This window comes from Malus sylvestris, chromosome 12, assembly GCF_916048215.2.
Source record: "Malus sylvestris chromosome 12, drMalSylv7.2, whole genome shotgun sequence".
Lineage (NCBI taxonomy): Eukaryota > Viridiplantae > Streptophyta > Magnoliopsida > Rosales > Rosaceae > Malus > Malus sylvestris.
This window is the reverse complement of record NC_062271.1, coordinates 12,930,479-12,950,550: the sequence shown is the minus strand read 5'-3', so window position 1 is coordinate 12,950,550 and position 20,072 is coordinate 12,930,479. Positions and strand designations below refer to the sequence as shown.

Sequence of the window (20,072 nt, the reverse complement as noted above, 5' to 3'; positions counted from 1 at the left end):
TAAACAAGAGTTTTTAGATCATAATAGATTAGATGGCAGAAGTGAACAAGAACAAATAAGAGCAATCAGAAATTTAGAACAATTACAAATTTGCGATTTACAGTATATAGCTGAGTATACCACAGATTTCTTTAAATATTTAGGAAGAACAGGTAGAATTAGTGATATTAATTTATTAGATACTTATATGACAAAAATAAAAGGACCAATAGGTGAAAAGATTTGGAATGAATGGCAAAAGCATTCGAAGAAAAATGATATTGCTATAGGACCTAGAATTCAACATGTATATGATATACTTAGACAAGAGTGTAGTCAAATAAAGGCTAAGAGACAAATCAAGAAGCAATTTTACATGAGTTGTAAAAATATAGATTTACCACAACAGTATGGTTGCCATAAGAAAAATAAGCATAAGAAAATATACAAAAAGAAATATAAGTCATATAAACCCTACAAACAACATAAGAATTTCAGTATAAGACCTTCAAGAACATATAGGAAGAAAAAATATATTCCAAAACAATTTAGAAAAAGAAGTGGCAGACCTTGGATTAGGAAATATAAAGCACCAAAAGATAAGAGTAGTTGTAAATGTTATTCATGTGGAGAAGCTGGACATATTAGACCTAAATGTCCAAAATTAGGTAAACAGTCGAAAGAAAAAGTACATTTGATGGAGTTGTTTAAGTTAGAAGAAGATGAGGATATTAAGTCAATATACAGTTTAGATAATTTAAGTGATAATGAGAGTATTTATAGTATAGAGAGTATTAACATGATAGATTCAGATTCGGAAGATTCAAGTAGCATAAATAGTGATCTAGAAGAATATATGTGTGCATTCATAGAAGAACAGCATGAAGAAGAATATAAATACATTAATTTAGGTTCACCAGAAAAATGTCATAAGTGTAATAAATTAGTTGCAAATAAATACTACAATACATACTCAATATTATGTGAAAAATGTTATAGTAATAGGTTATTATAAGTTAATTCAGCAGAATCTGAAATATTAGGAATATTGTTCATAGTATAGAAAAACCAAAAAGTAGTTCCTTAATCACTATAAATTGCGAAATAGAATTAGCAAAAGAACATAAGATACAAACCATAGCTATGATACATACAGGAAGTACAAAGAGTGTCATAAGAGAAGAATTAGTACCAGAAAAATATAGACAAAAATTAGCAAAACCAGTAAGAATAACACAATTTGATGAGAGACCAGTTTACTTAACACATTGTATAAATAATGAGTTTATTAAAGTAGAAAAACAACAATTTAATTTACCATTAACATTTGTCTCACCAGTAGGATCATATCCATTTATTTTAAGATTAAACTTTTTGAAAAGTTTGCAAGTTTTTTTATTTATGAACCCTAACATAACATTTTTCAAAAGAGGCATTACAATAACTGATCAAAGTAATACTGTAGAAGCATACAAAAACATAAGTATAGAAGAGACTAGTGGCCAAGATAGTTATCATTTAGAAAACTCAAAAGAAAATGATGAGCATAATAACATAGAAGAGTTTGATGAAGACATTTTTGAACATGAATACCCGATTTTAGAAGAAGGAACCTTTATAGAAATATTACAGTTAGACAGACCAAAGAGTTTAGAAGAATTGTTACAATTAGTAGAACAAACTAGGATTATAGGAGAAGACCCACAGTTACATTGGAGCAAAAATAAAATACTAGCAAAATTAGATATAATTAACCCAGATTTAACCATTAAGACGACTGATATGCCTTGTAGTCTAATAGATAAACAAGAGTTTGAGCAGCAAATAAAAGAGTTGTTAAATTTAAAAGTAATTAGACCATCTAAGTCTAGACATAGATCAGCATCATTTATTGTAAGGAAACATTCGGAATTAAAAAGAGGTAAAGCTAGAATAGTTTATAATTATAAGAGATTAAATGATAATACATACGAAGATAGTTATAAATTACCAAATAAGGATGAGCTTATAAACAAAATTCAAGAGAGTAAATAGTTTAGCAAATTTGATTGTAAATCAGGTTTTTGGCAAATAAGATTAGCAGAAGAATCAATTGAGTGGACAGCCTTTACTTGTCCAGAAGGACATTTTGAGTGGCTTGTTATGCCATTTGGACTTAAAAATGCTCCATCGATCTTTCAAAGAAAGATGGACCAAATTTTCAAGAAATATGATAATTTTTGTAGTGTTTATGTAGATGATATTTTAGTACATAGTAAAAATAAAAATGAACATAGGAAGCATTTAGAGATAGTATTACAAGAATTTATCAATAATGGAATTGTAATTAGCAAAAATAAAATAGCATTAGAAAAGCAAGATATAGAATTTTTAGGAATGTATATCAAGTCAGGTACAATCCAATTACAAGATCATATAGCTAAAAAGGTGTTAGAATTTCCAGATAAATTAGAAGATAAGAAACAGTTACAAGCATTTTTAGGATTGCTAAATTATGCAAGAAATTTTATCCCTAATTTAGGAAGAAAAATAGCAGTATTACATAGTAAAACTAGCAAAACAGGACAAAAATATTTTAATAGTGAAGATATTAAATTAGTTCAAAAAATAAAAGAAGAAATTACTAAACTTAAGTCATTAACATTACCATTAGATGATAGTTACAAGATAGTCGAAACAGATGCTTCATCATTAGGATGGGCAGGTATACTATATCAGAAAAGACATAGGGAGTCTCCAAAGTCTAACGAACAAGTTTGTAGATATTCCTCAGGAAAGTTTAGTGATGTACAGTCAAGATTACCATCAACAGATTTAGAAATTTTAAGGATAATTAATTCACTTGAAGCATTTTCTTTATTTTTACATAATGAAGTATTTATGATTAGAACAGATTGTCAAAATATAGTTTCTCATTATAACAAGATACATGCTAATAAACAGGCAGCCCGAAGATGGGTTAATTTTGTTGATTCAATTACAGGAAATGGTTTTAAACCAATTTTTGAACATATAAAAGGTAATGACAATACATTAGCTGATATCTTATCAAGATTAATTTGTTGAACAGGTATGGAATATCGTGGACCATTATCAGCAAATAGCACAAGACCGCAAGGCAGAAGAGTTTCTTTCAATGGCATGATGATGCATGATAGGAGCATATTTATGCGCCTTAGTTAGCTAGTTCTTATGCATTTATGTTGTGTTTTCTTAGTTAAAGTAGTCTTTTAAGCTATTTTCATGTGTTTTCAGGTTTTAGAGACAAAGTGAGCAAAAGGATGCAATTTGGAGCAAAATTGGGCTAGAATGGAGTTCATGCACATGAAGCACAAGGGATGGACGAATTTGAAGGATTGATGAAGCTAGGAATGTGTTTTGAAGTTGAAGAATTGAAGATACAAAGATTCCTAATTGAAGTGGGAAAGTGCTTAATTGAAGATGAAATCCTAGTTGAAGATGGATTCCTAGTTGAAGTTGGATTCCTAGAAGATTGAAGTTTCCTACTCAAACAAGGTTTCCTACTTGAAGAAGGGAAGTTGAAGCCAAAGAATCAGCTCAAGTGAAGAAACCTTATCCAAAACATTATCCAAACCCTATCCTATCCAATCCTATCTTATCTTATCCTATCCTAATCCTATCCTAATTTAATTCCAGCTGCATGGGGGATTTATTTTCAGATTAGGACACATTAAAATTGGTTTCTAGAAGCCCTTATCCACTCCTACAAAGGTGCCACACCTTATCCCTTGTTTTTTCTAGAAATCAGCCACAAAACAACCTTTCTAGAAGGCCTTATCCCTTGTCCTACAAAAGTGACGCCCCAAACCTTTCTAGAACTTCTAGAAACCTGATTATTCCTTTCCCCCTTGGTTTCTAAAAGCCTTAGCCTTTTCCTTCAAGGATTGTGTGTTATTATCCTATACAAATTAGGCTTTTAAATCCTTTTCCTTTGCTACATAGGGGCTGCGAATTTCAGCCTATAAATACCATCCTTTGCTGCACCATTTAGTGACCATCCTCTACCATATTTTCACTACACCATTCACCCAAACATCCCTCATTGTGCCGTGAGTTTGCAAGGAAAAGAAGGAAGAACTCTTGGAGCCGTGCATGCCATTCAAGGAGCTTGGATTGTGGAGCGATTCTAGGTGTTTTCTATCTTTGTTAGAATGTTTAAATTTATTTATCTTTGTTTATTTGCGAACATGAGGAACTAATTTCTTTATAGTTAGAGGGGAATTCAAAGCCATGATCATATGTTTTATATGACTTGATTACCTCCAGTTATGATTTCATGAATCGTGAATGTGGTTTACTTATCTATTTGATTGATAACTTGTTCTTGTGTGTTAATTAAGGATGCATACTTAGTTCGCATGCATGAATTTGATGCTAGAGTATAAGGGAATTTCACCTAATCGTTATTAACTTATATTCATAAGTAGTAAAAGTCGCTAGTCACGATTGTGTTAAGTAAATCCTTGGCAAAAGTAACATGCGTATCCCATAGTTATGAATGCTTCGTCAATGCTTATGATTTCCATTGAACTTAATGATCTTTGATATGTGTCTCTATCATGCGTATTCCATAGTTAGGGTCCTTGATAAGAATAATTTGGTTGTAATGCGTATCCCATTCAATTCAATGAATCTAGGGAAATCTGAGAATTAATTGGTCAATCTAGTTAATTTGGGGCATTGTCATTCAAGGTTTGTTGAAAGAGTAATTGGAAATCGAGTCGTATGCATATGTTTCATGTGTGGAGAAGGAACCTTCTAACTAGCCTTTCACCATCTTAATTTTCATCAAAACGTTTTTGTCAAAGTTTGTTTTCAAAGTTTCTGTTTTCAAAGTTAAATTCGTCCAAAATCAATCCCCCTTTACTTAGTTGAGTCATAGTAGTTAGAAATCACTTTAGTTTGTGTTTTTAAGTGTCTTAGGTCAAGTTAAAACCAATTTTCGTCCAAGTTTGTGTCTAGTGTTCAAAACTGCCCAGATTGTGGTTTTAAGGCAGTTTTGAGTGTTTTTGGGTTGTTTTGAGTTTTTTGGTTTGTTTTGGTGTTTTAAAGTTTAGTTTTGCATTCTTTGAGTCTAGTTTAGTGTTTTAAACTTGTTTTTACGTATTTGAGTCAGTTTTCAAGTGATTTTGCAATCCCTCCTAATCCCCGGTTTAGAACGATCCCTACTTACATACTTTGCTACAATTGATAAAAAGAGGGTTAATTTGAGTGTCAACATAATTTTCACACCAATGCACCATCAACCTCCACCATTCAATGGATTTCAAAATAGCATGAGCAGACCAGCATCACCACTAGTACCCATGTTCAATTTTAATGGCAATATTGTTGAAGGAATCAGAAATCCAACTCTGAGATACAGGTCAAGGGTACCGGGGCTTTCTGATAGGCAGCAGGTTCTCTTAGATAATTTCTGGAATATCCAAATTAAGCAGCCAAGCATGAGGTTAGGTCATGAAAAATTAATTAGAGCCTTGGAACAAAAGTTTGATAGCTTTAATTTTAATTTCCATCAAAACCAGCAGCATATTCATTCTCTTGAGCACAATCTTCAAGCCATTTCTAGGGACCATGAGTCATTACTTGGTAAGTTTACCAAAATGAACCAAGAACTCCAATCTCTTAGAATGCAGCAAAAGGCAAGTGATACCTTGAAAAGAGAATTAAAAATAGGTTTAGAGATTGATCAGCATAAGCATAAAGGAAAAGAGGTTATTGAACCCATAGAACAAGAGGCTAATAAGCCCATAGAAGAAATTAAGATTGAGCTCTTAGAAGAATACGTTGAAATGCAGCAACATCAAAGTAATGATCAGCATCAGGTTCGGAGTGACAAAGAAAAACAAGAAAAATATGAAAGTTTTCTTAGGAATATATCTTCAGACTTAATATTAGACGATATTTTATTAGAAGAAATTTCAAAAGCAAAACTGAGAATAATGCCAATAGATATGCAAAATGAGATCCTGAGCAGATCATCACAGTCCATGAAAGAGTTACAATTACAATTACAATGCGCCTTGTATCAGTCCATCTTTAATCCAAAACCAGGGATGGATATTATTACAAAGATGTATCCTCCATGTCTTTGTGATAGTACAGAGAATTGTATTTGTAAACCAGAGGTTAGCGTAGCTGTGACCAGGATTGACATGAGAGATTTTAAAACATGGCATTTTAGTTATGAGTATCAGAAAAAGCATAATGAGGTAGAAGTTACCCCTGCCCTACTATTAGAGTTTGGTTATCTCGATAAAATATTTATTAACCGTATTTCTCAACTAGAATCATTTCCTGAAAAGCTTATTAAAGTAGCAGAAGACTATCTAGAAAGGTGGAAAGAAATTTGCATAAGTTTTATTAGTAGTCCTCTAGATTGGTATGTACACATGCATAAGGAGAAAGCTAGGCATATAGCCATGATCAATGAAGAGTCCTTTAGACTAAACCCTATCTCCTCACATAGGTGAACTCCTTCATACAAAGATATTTTAAAATTTAGAGGGATCCAAATGTTTGCTTTAGATGAGTTTGAAGATTTTAGGTATGATATGGTACTAGTAGCAGAAGAAGAAGAGATGTATATTTACAGCAAGACAAGAATCAGTCATCAGCCTTATTGGAAGCCCCAAAATTTAAAGAAGAAACAGCAGAAATATATTACAAGGTGAAAGAAGATAGAGAAAGAGATGCGGAGCTAGTAGAAGGCGATGAACAGTATTGGAATAATTTGTCAGAAGAAGAGCTGCATAACATCGACAACATGATGGAAGCCTGAAGAACTAGCTGTAAATTAGCATAAGATGAATAGCATCATAATGTATTTCCAGACAGAAATGTCAACATCGTTGTGGTCCGCATGTAATGACATAAGAGTAAATAAAGAGAAGAGTTTGATCTATTACAGACTTTTCATACATAAAATGTCCTTATGGTTAAGAATGAATAGTACCAAGCCCTTTTCGTTAAAACTCCCTTTAAAATTTGACTACACTAAGATTTTGAAGCATGACACGCTAGCTCCCCTTACTTACTGACTATTGCCACATGTCATGCTCTCTTCAAACTTTGGCTGGGCTTGCATGCTAGCCTTATGGGACTCTGAAATTGAACAGCTCCTTAGGGCATTTAATAGGAATAGGTAGGGTTGGGCCTTAATTAGGCACAACTACTTATTTTCAATCCAAATATTTGCCCCTTTAAACATGATTAAGCCGTTAATTTTGGCTTTAATTATGTTTAAACGTTCTGTATTCGGTTCTTTAAAGTTTTAGCACTACTTGAGTGTTAACAAAACTCTTCTACTAACTCATGAATACCAATTGAGTGTTAACAAAACTCTTCTACTAACTCATGAATACCAATGGATCAATTTTAAATTGTCAAAACTTAAAAAGGAACAAACTAAGACTTTTACCATCTACTTTGAGCTATCTTGAGCCCTAAGATTTCAAAAGCTTTCAGTCCCCAGTTTACCCAGAAAAGAATACTTTTTAACCCTCCAACTTCAAATTCCTTCAACAGCTTCTTCAAACATCCCCCCACCATGGATTACTTTGGATCGGCTGCCGATTCAAATCAAAATTTAATGCCCCGGATGTAGGGATTTAAACAGCAGGAGTGTTTCCACCGATAGACCTATTATGCAATCATATCTCTAGGCTTTGTAACGGTTTTCACCAAAAAGAAAAAAAGGGCTTTGTAATGGTGTCGCTCACCACTTGGCTAAGTTTGGTCTTTTAGTTGATACTTCTATAATTATGTTTAAACATTCTGCATTCGCGGTTCTTTAAAGTTTTTAGCGCTACTTGAGTGTTAACAAAACTCTTCCACTAACTCACGAACACCAATGGATCAATTTTAAATTGTCAATACTTAGAAAGGGAACAAACTAAGATTTCACTTTTACCATCAACTCTGAGCTATCTTGAGCCCTAATATTTCAAAAGCTTTCACTTCCAAGTTTTTCCAAAAAAGAAATACCCTATAACCCTCCAACTTCAAATTCCTTCAATGGCTTCCTCAAACATCCTCCACCGCGGATTGCTTTGGATTAGCTTCCGATCCAAATCAAAATTTAATGCCCTAGATATAGGCATTTAAACAGCAGGAGTGTTTCCACCGATAGACCTATTATGCAATCATATCTCTAGGCTTTATAACGGTTTTCACCAAAAAGGAATAAGGGGCCTTGTAATGGTGTCACTCACCACTTGGCTAAGTTTGGTCTTTTAGTTGATACTTATATACTTTGGTTCGAGAAGCCTTTAATGTTATACGGAATGTCATCTTCCAAGACTCATTTTGTAATTTAAATTTTTTCATCAATATAGGAAAAGGATCCTCGCCGAATCATTTTCCTAGGGATCTTAGGGATCCTGTGATCGTGATCGTTCATCATATATCGTGTGGTCATAAATCATTTCAAATTTTAAGATTTAAAATTAAATATAAATAGTACCTAACGAAAACTGACCGCACAATGTATAATGAACGGTCACGATCACAGGATTCCTAGTGTCACGGGATGACTCTTTAAGCCTTCCGCCCGTGCGGCACTTAGACTTGAATACCTCGATGAACAAGCTAAGTAAGCCTTCGAAGCCTAGCTTCCCCGGATCGAATCACAAAGAAAGCTAAGATAGCTTGGAGAATGCTAAAATCACTTAGATGATGATGGGAGAAAGGAAGCTTTGTATTGAAACTTAAGAGAACTTTACAATTGCTTACAACTCTTGGATGCCTTGGCCAAATGGCCTTGCCTCCTATTTATAGGCCTAAGTCACCTCCTCAATGGAGGGTTCTAGAATTCCCTACTTTCATCCAAAAATATCTAGCATAGTTCTAGATACAACTTGCCTAATCTAGATTGTTCTAGGTGAGGCTTAAATTTGTACACTTGTGTGGAATGTTCCGGAATACCCTAGATTATCTTGAATGCTCCACCATGTTCTTGATTTTTCCGGGATGTTCCAGAAGCTTCCATGAAGATAAGGCTTTATGGGCTTAGATATATGATGTCTTGGGCGATTTCTTTGTTTTTAACATATGGCCCGTGACATCCTCCCCCACTTAAGCCGTCGACGTCCTCGTTGACTCTTGCCTCTCGAATGTCTGAATCAAGTCTTTATATTGCCATAAGGACATCTCTTTCTCCCATGTTGCTTCGGAGTATGGTAGCCCCTTCCATTTGACAAAGTACTCCACATGCTTTGGTTGTCTTGGTCGCACCACGACACGCTTGGCTTCAATGCTCTCCGCTTCTTTGTCAAATGCCTCCGTCATCAAAGGGGGTGCTCGATGGGACTCACCTCTGCTTGGTTCCTCATCGTCTGCATGATAAGGCTTCAAGTTGCTCACATGGAACACCGGGTGAAACTTGAGGCGGGGTGGGAGTTCCACAACATAAGCGGCTTTGCCAACCTTCTTGATGATAGGGAATGGTCCCTCATATTTCCGCAACAAGCTCTTGTGCAAGCCACGAGTACTTTTGTGCTGAGACGCATTGAGCTTCACAAAGACTTGGTCGCCAGTTTGGAACTCCACATTCATTCGCTTACGATCCGCCCATTTCTTCATCTTCTTTGAAGCCTTCTCCAAATGAGCTCGAGCAAGTTCGTGGGCTAATTGCCACTCCTTAACGGTTTTGAAAGTGGCTGGACTATTCCCCGTGTAGCCAGTCACGACCGTGTTCGGGGTCAAGGGTTGTTGCCCTGTAGCCAACTCGAACGGACTTTTCCCCGTCGACTCCGAACGCTGCAAGTTATAAGAGAATTGGGCAACATCAAGTAACCTAGCCCAATCTCGTTGATTGACACTAACATAGTGCCGCAAATAAGTCTCCAACAATGCATTAACCCTCTCCGTTTGTCCATCAGTTTGGGGATGAAAAGCTGTGGAGAAGTCTAACTTTAAGCCAAGTAGCTTGAAGAGCTCCTTCCAAAATCTACCCATGAAGCGAGCATCTCGATCACTGACTATGCTCCTTGGAACACCCCAATACTTCACCACGTGCTTTAGAAACAAACGTGCAGCTACTTCGGCTGTGCACTCTACAGGTGCGGGTATGAAAGTGGCATACTTGGTGAATCTATCGACCACGACGAAGATAGATCCACATCCATCAGACTTGGGCAAATGTGTGATGAAATCCATGGTTAAACACTCCCATGGTCTTGATGGGGTGGGAAGTGGTTCCAACAGTCCTCTCGGTTGCCTTTGTTCCCCTTTGTCTTGTTGGCACTTGAATCTACGTCATCCCGCATTTGTGGCCAATAATAAGCATCGCTCACCAAAGCCAACGTGCGGTGAGTGCCAGGATGTCCTGCCCACATTGAGTCATGGCACTCCTTAAGGATTTCTTTCCTTAAGCTTCCCCACTTTGGGACGTAGATCCGCTTGCCCTTGGTGTATAGCAAGCCGTCCTCAAGCCAAAACCTTCTTGTCTTCCCATCCTTGACAAACTCCACAATGTTCTTGGCTTGGACGTCATGTGATAAACCTTCTCGGACACGGCCCAAGAGATGGCTTTACGGCTTGAGTGCCGTAGCCATTAACTCTACTCGTCTACTTAGAGCATCGGCCACCACGTTCTCCTTTCCTTGCTTGTACTCTAGCTTGTAATCAAACTCCGCTAAGAACTCTTGCCACCTTGCTTGCTTAGGTGTGAGCTTTTGTTGGGTTTGAAAGTAGCTAGTAGCAACGTTGTCCTTCTTGATGATGAATGGGGTACCAAGCAAGTAATGCCTCCAAACTTTAAGGCAATGGATGATGCGGTCATCTCCTTTTCATGGGTCGTGTACCTCTTCTCGGCATTGTTTAGCTTGCGACTTTCATAGGCTATCGGATGTCCCTCTTACATCAACACTCCTCCTATGGCAAAGTCGGAAGCATCAGTGTGCAACTCAAATGGCTTGCTAAGGTCGGGCAACCTTAGTACAGGCTCCTCCATTAGGGCCTTCTTCAACCTCTCAAAGGCCTCTTGACACCGGTCCGTCCATTCCCATGCCTTGTTCTTCTTAGGAAGGTCTGTTAAGGGTGCTGCTATGGCTGAATACCCTTTTATGAATCTCCGATAGTAGTTGGCTAGCCCCAGAAAGGATCGTAGTGTTGGTACCTTGGTCGACGGTTCCCATTCTTGAATGGCCTTGATCTTGCCCTTTTCCATCATAAGTTTCCCCTCCTTTATCTTGTGGCCAAGAAATTCTACTTCTTTTGTGGCAAAGGAGCATTTCTCCTTCTTGACATAGAGTTCATGCTCCCGAAGGATCTTGAACACTATGCGCAAGTGCTTGACGTGCTCCTCCAATGTCTTGCTATAGAAAACGATACCATCAATGTAAACCACGACAAACTTGTCAAGATAAGGATGGAATACCTTGTTCATCAATGTGCAGAATGTTGCGGGGGCATTGGTTAGACCAAATGGCATGACTTTATACTCGAACGATCCATATCTAGTCATCATCGCCGTCTTCGATTCGTCTCCAGGGGCTATCCTCACTTGGTAGTATCCCGATCGAAGATCTAACTTTGTGAAGTACCTTGCTTCACCAAGTTGATCGAATAAGTCGGCGATCAACGGAAGTGGGTACTTGTTCTTGATGGTAATCTTGTTCAATGCTCTATAGTCGATGCACAACCTTAGGCTACCTTCTTTCTTACGTTGGAACAGGACGGGTGCACCATATGGGGACTTGGAGGGTTGGATGTAGCCAGCATCAAGTAGCTCGTTGAGTTGCTTCCTCAATTCCTCCAACTCGGGTGGCGACATCCTATAAGGTGATTTGGAGGGAGGCTTAGCACCAGGCTCCAACTCAATCGCATGGTCGACCTCTCTCCTTGGTGGTAACTTCTTTGGCAGTTCCTTAGGCATCACGTCCGCAAACTCCATAAGGACGTCTTCCACTTGTTTCGGTAAAGGCCCGTGCTTCTCCTCCCCTTCATTCAACATTAGGGTTGCAAGAAATGTGGCCTCGCCTTTCTTCCAAGACTTGGCAAATTGAATTGCCGACAAATGCTGGGTACACTTCTTGGCTTGCCTTTCCAATGGCACCAGGCAAGGTTGTCTTCCGTCGGCCAGGATACAGAAAATATTGTAGAAGGGAATGGGAAAGGCTCGTACCTTGTCCATGAACTCTAACCCAATGACTACGCCATAGTCATCCATCTTGACTACGGTGAAGTCGATCTTTCCCTTCCATGTGCCAATGTCTACTTGTACATTGCGCGCAACTCCAACAATGGGGGTGGCAGCGGAATTTACCGTCTTCATGCTACCAGGCTCCTTTGTGACTCGGAGGCCAAGCCTTGTGGCTTCCTCCGACATCATGAAGTTGTGGGTTGCTCCCGTGTCCACCAACACACGAGTTGTCTTGTCACCAGTCTTGATGTCGACGAACAATGATCCTCCCCCAACTTGAGCCTTAGGTTGTGGGAGGGTTGTCTGGATGGCATTCAGTAGACGGATGCATCCCATACTTGCATCGTTACTCTCCTCGACCTTGTCCTCCTTGAAAGCCATGGCCTTAAGGGCCTTCTTTTGTGGGCAATCTCGCATCATGTGAGGGCCGTCGCATAGGTAACAAGTGGGTTGCCAAGACTTACCCTTGCTTTTGTCATGCTTATCGGCTTTCTTCTCCTTCGGTTTGCTTGTCTCGGCCTTGTCCTTCGGCTTATGTTCTCCCCCACTTCTCCCATGGTTACCCTTCTTCCCCGTGGACTTGGAATCACCTTGGTGGCTTGATTTAAACTCAATCAAGGATTCGGCAGCGGCAATGGCATCAGACAATGTTTGCACGTGTCTCCTTTGTAGTTCGAGTTTTGCCCAATTTTGCAGTCCACTCATGAAGTACATGAGCTTGTCTTCCTCTAACATGTTGGGCACCTCGAATAACAAGCTCACGAAGGCGTTGACATAGTCTTTGACGCTCCCCGTTTGCTTGAGCCACCTTAGTTTCTCCTTGGCTTCGTACTTGGCATTTTGGGGATAGAAGTGCAACATAAGATCTTTCTTAAATTCATCCCAAGTGGTGAGGGAGAACGTACCTTGCTCAATCTCCATGCTCCGACGACGCCACCACATAAGGGCATTGTCAGCTAAGAATATGGTTGCCGTTGAGATTTTGGACTCGTCATCTTCAAGCTTTAGGTACTTGAAGTATCGCTCCACGTTCCACATGAATGTGTCGAGCTCCTTTGCTTCCCTCTTCCCATGATAGGATTTAGGTTTAAAGGAGTCGATTACCTTGGAGTCCAACGCCTTGATTTCCCTCGGCCCTTGCACGAATTGCTTCACCACTGCTTCTTTACAAAACGCCACATCTCCCTTAAGTTCCCTTGTGTCCTTTATCTCTTCTTGAAGTGCCACAAACCTTGCCTCTATGTTGTCAAGGTGAACCTGGACTTCCCTCCGCATCTTGTCTGCCATGGTGTTGAGAGTGCCAATGAGCTCATCTCGTAGCCCTTCCACCAAGCCACGCAGTTCATCCTTACCATTGTCCACCATGGTTTGGATTTCCTCCTTGTCGACAACGTCCTCATCAAGTCGAGTATCGAACTCGAGTATGGTTCGTTCCACCTTCTCGAGTCGCTCTTCCATGGTCTCCATCGATGCTTGCAAGTCCTTTAACTTTGGCTTGCTCTTGGCAACGTCTTGGACCTCGGCAGTACGCTCCCTTAGGTCGGAGACTCCGGACACCATCTCTCCACTTGCCATATCCTACTTTCCTTAAAGTGATTCACGAGCTAGGCTCTGATACCAACTGTCACGGGATGACTCTTTAAGCCTTCCGCCCGTGCGGCACTTAGACTTGAATACCTCGATGAACAAGCTAAGTAAGCCTTCGAAGCCTCGCTTCCCCGGATCGAATCACAAAGAAAGCTAAGATAGCTTGGAGAATGCTAAAATCACTTAGATGATGATGGGAGAAAGGAAGCTTTGTATTGAAACTTAAGAGAACTTTACAATTGCTTACAACTCTTGGATGCCTTGGCCAAATGGCCTTGCCTCCTATTTATAGGCCTAAGTCACCTCCTCAATGGAGGGTTCTAGAATTCCCTACTTTCATCCAAAAATATCTAGCATAGTTCTAGATACAACTTGCCTAATCTAGATTGTTCTAGGTGAGGCTTAAATTTGTACACTTGTGTGGAATGTTCCCGAATACCCTAGATTATCTTGAACGCTCCGCCATGTTCTTGATTTTTCCGGGATGTTCCAGAAGCTTCCATGAAGACAAGGCTTTATGGGCTTAGATATATGATGTCTTGGGCGATTTCTTTGTTTTTAACATATGGCCCGTGACACTAGGATCCCCAGGAAAAAGATCTGGCAAGGATCATTTTCCATGAATATATACCGTTTCCACTATTAAAAAATAAAAAATCGAAAATTAATGGTGATGATTTCCAATATAATGAATTTGTATGAGAAACATAGAATTAATGGAGATTTTGTCAACTTAATTAGTAATGAATAAATGAATGATGTTTATTTCCATAACATTATGTGTCTCTGTGTGTAGGTCATCATCTGTAGATGTCTTCTGATGCCTAGATTTTTGTTGAAGGCAATCACAAACAAGAAGTTGGGTGTACAAGGCCAGAAGTCTTTCCAATTGCATTACTACAATATGACTGAGCCACTTGCTTCTCGCAGGTCAAGCTCACATTTTCGAGTGTTATCCCGCTGCAAGGATTTGCTGCACTGCAATCAAGGTTTATTGCGATTTCTGTTGCCGATACCTCACTGACTTTCACACCCAATACCTACATATTGATGCACGACAGATGAAATTTTTTAACGAGACAGTAAGTAGAGAGGAACTAAGGAAGTACATATCATCCGCATGTATATATTGAATCAAGCTTATACCTGACCAGGGCAGTTGAGGTTGTGTGGGTAGTAATTTGGTCTATGACAATGGGATTTTGGACATTGGCCATGACGACGTCAAGGAATTGGACACCTTGAACAAACCCGTGGCTCGGCCTCGCCCAAGACTTGATCCTCAAACCATTTTGGCCACCCTTGAAAATTGCATCCTTCACCGTCACATTTTGAACTCCTTCCTCTTCCAAATCTTTGCCCAAACTCCCTATGCTGCAATTACCACACCCTTGTAAGCATAACCCAAAACCAAGTTCTAAAAGATGCTAGGCTCTAGCCGGGCAGCAGGCTAAGGCCTAGCGCCTAGGCGGACTAGGCAGATTTATGTAAATTTATTATATATTGCCTATTTATACTTAACAAACACACATAATTATAAAATTAGGTTCACATCCTTCTTTTTGTTACTTCATTGATTAAAATTCTATTCATTTTTAATTTTTGATCAACGTCCTTAGGTATTAATAACATCATTAATTATTTGAATTATAAAATATTTTTATTTTTAAATATATTCCTTTAGTGTTAAAAATGTTACAATTAGTATTTATATTTATGGCTAAATTTTTTATCATATATTTTTATTTTTAGTTTGTACCTATTTTTAATTTGCAAATATTTTTTAATTTGTACCAATTTTCTTTTCATTTTTAATTTGTACTCATATATTAGTTTCTTTTTGTGCCCGTATTTTATAAAGTTTTATTTGTGTTTGTACTCATGTGTATACCATCACGTGACATTGTATATTTAATCAATGATAGAAAAATTACATATGGTATATTTATGTTTTATGCCTAAACTTTGTATCATATATTTATATTTTTAGTGACACACCCCGATCCTAGAATCAAGGCATGACGGCTAGCACGCTAGCACGCGTTGATTCTAGGATTGGGGTGTGTCAGTTAGTTTGTACCCACTTTTAATTTGTAACTTTTTTTAAATTTGTAGTATTTTCTTTTTAGTTTTATTTTGTACTCTTGTATTAATTTCTTTTAGGGCCTATATTCTTTAAAAATTCATTTGTACTCATAATTTTTTAATCTTTTATATGTACCCTAATTTATTTATAATGTACCCATTCTTCTTTATTAATTTACATATGTGAAATGTACCAACTTTTTTTGTAAAATGTACCAATTTTTTTAACACTATGGATACATTCTTTTGCCATTTATTATTTCTTATTTTTACATGGTTTTTATCCATTTATTCAATCAAAATGTTTGAATTATTTTATTGTAACCGTTTATAATAGTATTATAATGAGGAATTTTAAATTTATAGGATTATAAATGTCATAAAATATCAAACAATTAATGTCAAAACAATAAAAATATAAATATTAATAGTAATATAATGAGGTGTACAAAGTCAAGGGACTTTGATCAAACTTTGAATACCATTAAGGTTTTAATCAAATAATGTTAAGGATTAGAGACCGCATCCAAAGTATCCCATTATATTATGATACATAAATTGCGAAATAAAACGACATATAAATTATAAAGTATTAAAACCTTTTGAAAACATGGGGAACAAGCTTATAATGAGTGTTCATCCAAGTATTCAACAAGTCTTACATTTTATTGAAAAATTAAAATGCAAAATGAAAGTTATCGATTTTTTTGTCTAAGTGAGAGTCACAAGCTAGGTGGGTGCCTAGGTAGGCTTAGGCGAGCTAGGCGGATGCCTAAGCGGGTCTAGGTGTACTTTCTTAATTTTCAAACTCTCGGGGACTAATCGAGACGGTAACCAGCCACCTAACACCTTGGCAGGGGCTAGGTGGAGCTAGGCGGGAATTTTTAGAACAGTGCCCAAAACCATTACTAACTATTTAGGAGAAATTATTGGTGGTAAATGAATGCGGCCACATGTTATAACTAATCTATGTGTTATACTATAAGTGAACATAAACTTATGTATAGATAAGCATGGCTATGCAACCACTATAAATCTGACCTAATGGCGTGACTTGGTCCACACGATATGTGCTGGATCCATAAGTCTTTGGTGCCGGGGCCAATTGAGACGCAGTCATCTCCCGTTTTGATGGAGGTGTCGAAGATTGCAACATTTCTTGACCATTGAACATGGATGCCATCAGTGTTGGGGCTATGGGCGGCACATCTTGGCACCCGTTTATAACAATGTCAAACATCTGGCTGTTCAACGACATTAGTCCATCGATTCTAATGTTTTTGGAGTTTGTAAAACTCAAACTCTGCGTTCGGAAATAATAATTTAGTTACATGTATTACATGATATACTTCTTGAAAATCTTGACAAGAAAAAGGAAATTACTAACCGTTGATCCGCTGGGGCAATCAGTGCTTCCCGCTAACTTGCATGCCCACAAGGAGGTGCCTTTGGCATTAAGTGCACCTCCAATAATGGAAACGCCGGTAATTGTTTCGAAGCTTAGCCAAGTGTCAGCTTGGCCAAGAATTCGGTAGTCGGACGAAGCGACGACTGTTCCATCAATCCGAAGAGTAATACCTGGGCTTTTGTAGTTGCCACCTTTAAAAACCATGGCAGTCGGAACCAAACACCTCCCCTTTGGTACCCTAATCGTACTGAAATCCGAAGAGGCACAAGCTGCACTCCATGCATCCATAAAAGGTTGGGTGGAATCAGTTACTCCATTAGGCTTAGCTCCAAAGCTCAGGACATTGAGAATTAATGTGCTCTCAGCAACAAATGACTGGTGTAAGATATATAGAGAATCATAAATCGTGCTACTCTACATAAACAGTTTGCAACCCCAGCCATTTTTTACTACTCCGTCTGTCTTAACTAGAGCCTAAGATGAGGGAGTATGAGAATGTTATCGAGATAGAACGCTTTCGAAATCAATGTCGATGCTGGTTGGAAAAGAATGGAGTCGATAACCGAATCGAGTAGGTATGAGTTTGAAGAAGCTGTAGGAATTGAAAAGTTGGTAGAGAAAAGTTGAAGAATGTAAGGATATTTGCAGTGGCGAAGCTACGTGAAGACGAGGAGTGGTGGCAGCCCCTCCCCTCGCCGGAAAACACATCTACGAACGCTCGTTTAGCCCCTCCGCTCTAGTCCGAACACCAACCTTCTCCCAAATTTCACTGAATAATTTCACCCTACTTCATAATTTTTTTCTTATAGATGAAATTTCCTTAATAATATTAGCAAGATGGATCTAATCTTTCATAGGTTTCATGAAATTTGAGAGGGTGAAACTGCCAAGGCTTCGAGAGAAAGGTGAGGAGGTGGTTAGTGGATGATCAACCATCCAGCCCGCCATGAGGAAATTAAAATATTTCCTCTGGCCAACAGAAGCCGCAACAAAAGCAAGAATCTTTAAAAGATGCGGATCAGTCCTAGCTGTGAACTTATTTGAATTTTGTATTTTGAATTAATGCAGTTATCACTTGTACTTATCACTTGTATTATCTGTTTATTATACAAGAGTTTGTTCTACATCAAACTCTCCTTTGTAATCTCTATATAAAGATGAATATACAGAAGGAATGTTGACTGAGCAAAATCATACTCAACCCTTAACCTTTAGGATACGTTTGTTGCATCGAACTGTCTCGGACTGGACTAGTTGCAGGGACTAAACTGGACTGGCTTAGACTAGACTAAGCTGGACTAGTTTAGTGAAGCGTTTGGTGCAGTGTCAGGACTAAGGAACATACTAATAACAAATTCTAATATTATATTATTTAATTCATATTTATTAATATTTTACATTATTTAATAAATATTTAGTAATATTTTATTATTAAATCTGCCTATTTTCTCATTCTAGAAGCCTCCTTCCATTCCCAATTATGTTCATCCCCTATTTCTTCCTTTTTCTCCGCCCTTCTCCCTTTGTTTTCTTCCTAATTTTTCTTCATCCCTCTCCCTTTTTTTCTTCGTCCCTCTTCCTCTTCATCTCCCTTTTTTCTTCATTTTGTTCTCTATTAAACCCAGCAGCTATTCATCTCCCAACTTCATAATCAACTGCAAATCTTCACAATCAAACCACAAAGCAAGAAAGAGATTTAAAATTTAGGAGTTGGGAGTGGGTTGCATGTGCGATTGGCTCGAAAGTGGGAGATGAAGAAGGTCTGTAATCAAGGAGTTTCATGTTTTCTGGGTTCGATTTGCCTTCAATCAATCCCATCGTTGATTTAAGCTTATAACCATTGCATAATTTTTTTTTTTTGTTTTTTTTTTTGTTTTTTTTTTGTTTTATGTTTTATGGTTTCTGGGTTGGTTCTATTTAGCATGTTAGATTTGATTTTGAAAAATGGAACGATTGCATATTTTTTTTTTTTGAATTTTCGGGATATGGGTTTGAAAATGGTTGTGGAAGCGAGGAAGAAGATGGAGGGAGCGATGTGTGACAAGCAGGACGAGCGATGTTGAGTCTTGGACGACTGACTCTCTCGCGATTTTCTCTCTATCAGAAGAGGGCTTACGAATCCAACCGAAATTAGGGATCCTCGTTAAGAACTCGTAGCGAGGTGGTTAATTCGAGCGAGTCCGACCTAAGCTCATTAAGCCTAACCTTGGTGCAGACCAAACAAGGGACTATAGTCTAGTCCAGTCTAGTCTTCCCTAATTCGGTCAAACAAATGGGCCCTTTGTTTTCTATCTTGGTATCATCATTTCTCTGTCCAACGACTCAAACACTTCTCCCATCTCAATGGCTTTACCCGCTGTACATACCATTTCCCACCCCAATGTCACCAACTTCCTCGCTATTAAATTAGACCGTACCAATTACCCTTTATGGAGGGCGCAATTCATTCCTCTTCTCCGTAGCCATGGTCTGCTTTCCTTTGTTGACGGCTCTACCATTTGTCCACCAACTTTTTTGTCAGACGTTGATGGAACATTGACTGATACGGTCAATCCGCTGTATGAGGCTTAGATACAGGAAGATCAACGTCTTCTCTGTTATTGTGAACAAGGTCTGCGTGGCGAACTCTTCAAGACAAGTATGCATGTTCCTCACATAACCAGGTTGTTCAGCTCTGTGGGGAGCTCATGAATCAGCACCATGGTGATCTTTCCATCACGAATTTTTTGGACAAACTTAATTCTTTGGCTGATCAGCTTGCCCTATATGGGTCTCCCATCACTGATGAAGACTTAGTTGCAACCATAATGAACAATGTTGGTCCATTGTATGAGCATACTATTGCAT

General features: G+C 38.2%; 1 pseudogene; it reads right to left on the bottom strand.

Moving 5' to 3' along the window:
* Positions 1–14,577: 14,577 nt before the first annotated feature.
* On the bottom strand, positions 14,578–17,933 carry LOC126592163 (polygalacturonase-like; annotated as a pseudogene).
* Between the last annotated feature and the right edge of the window lie 2,139 nt (positions 17,934–20,072).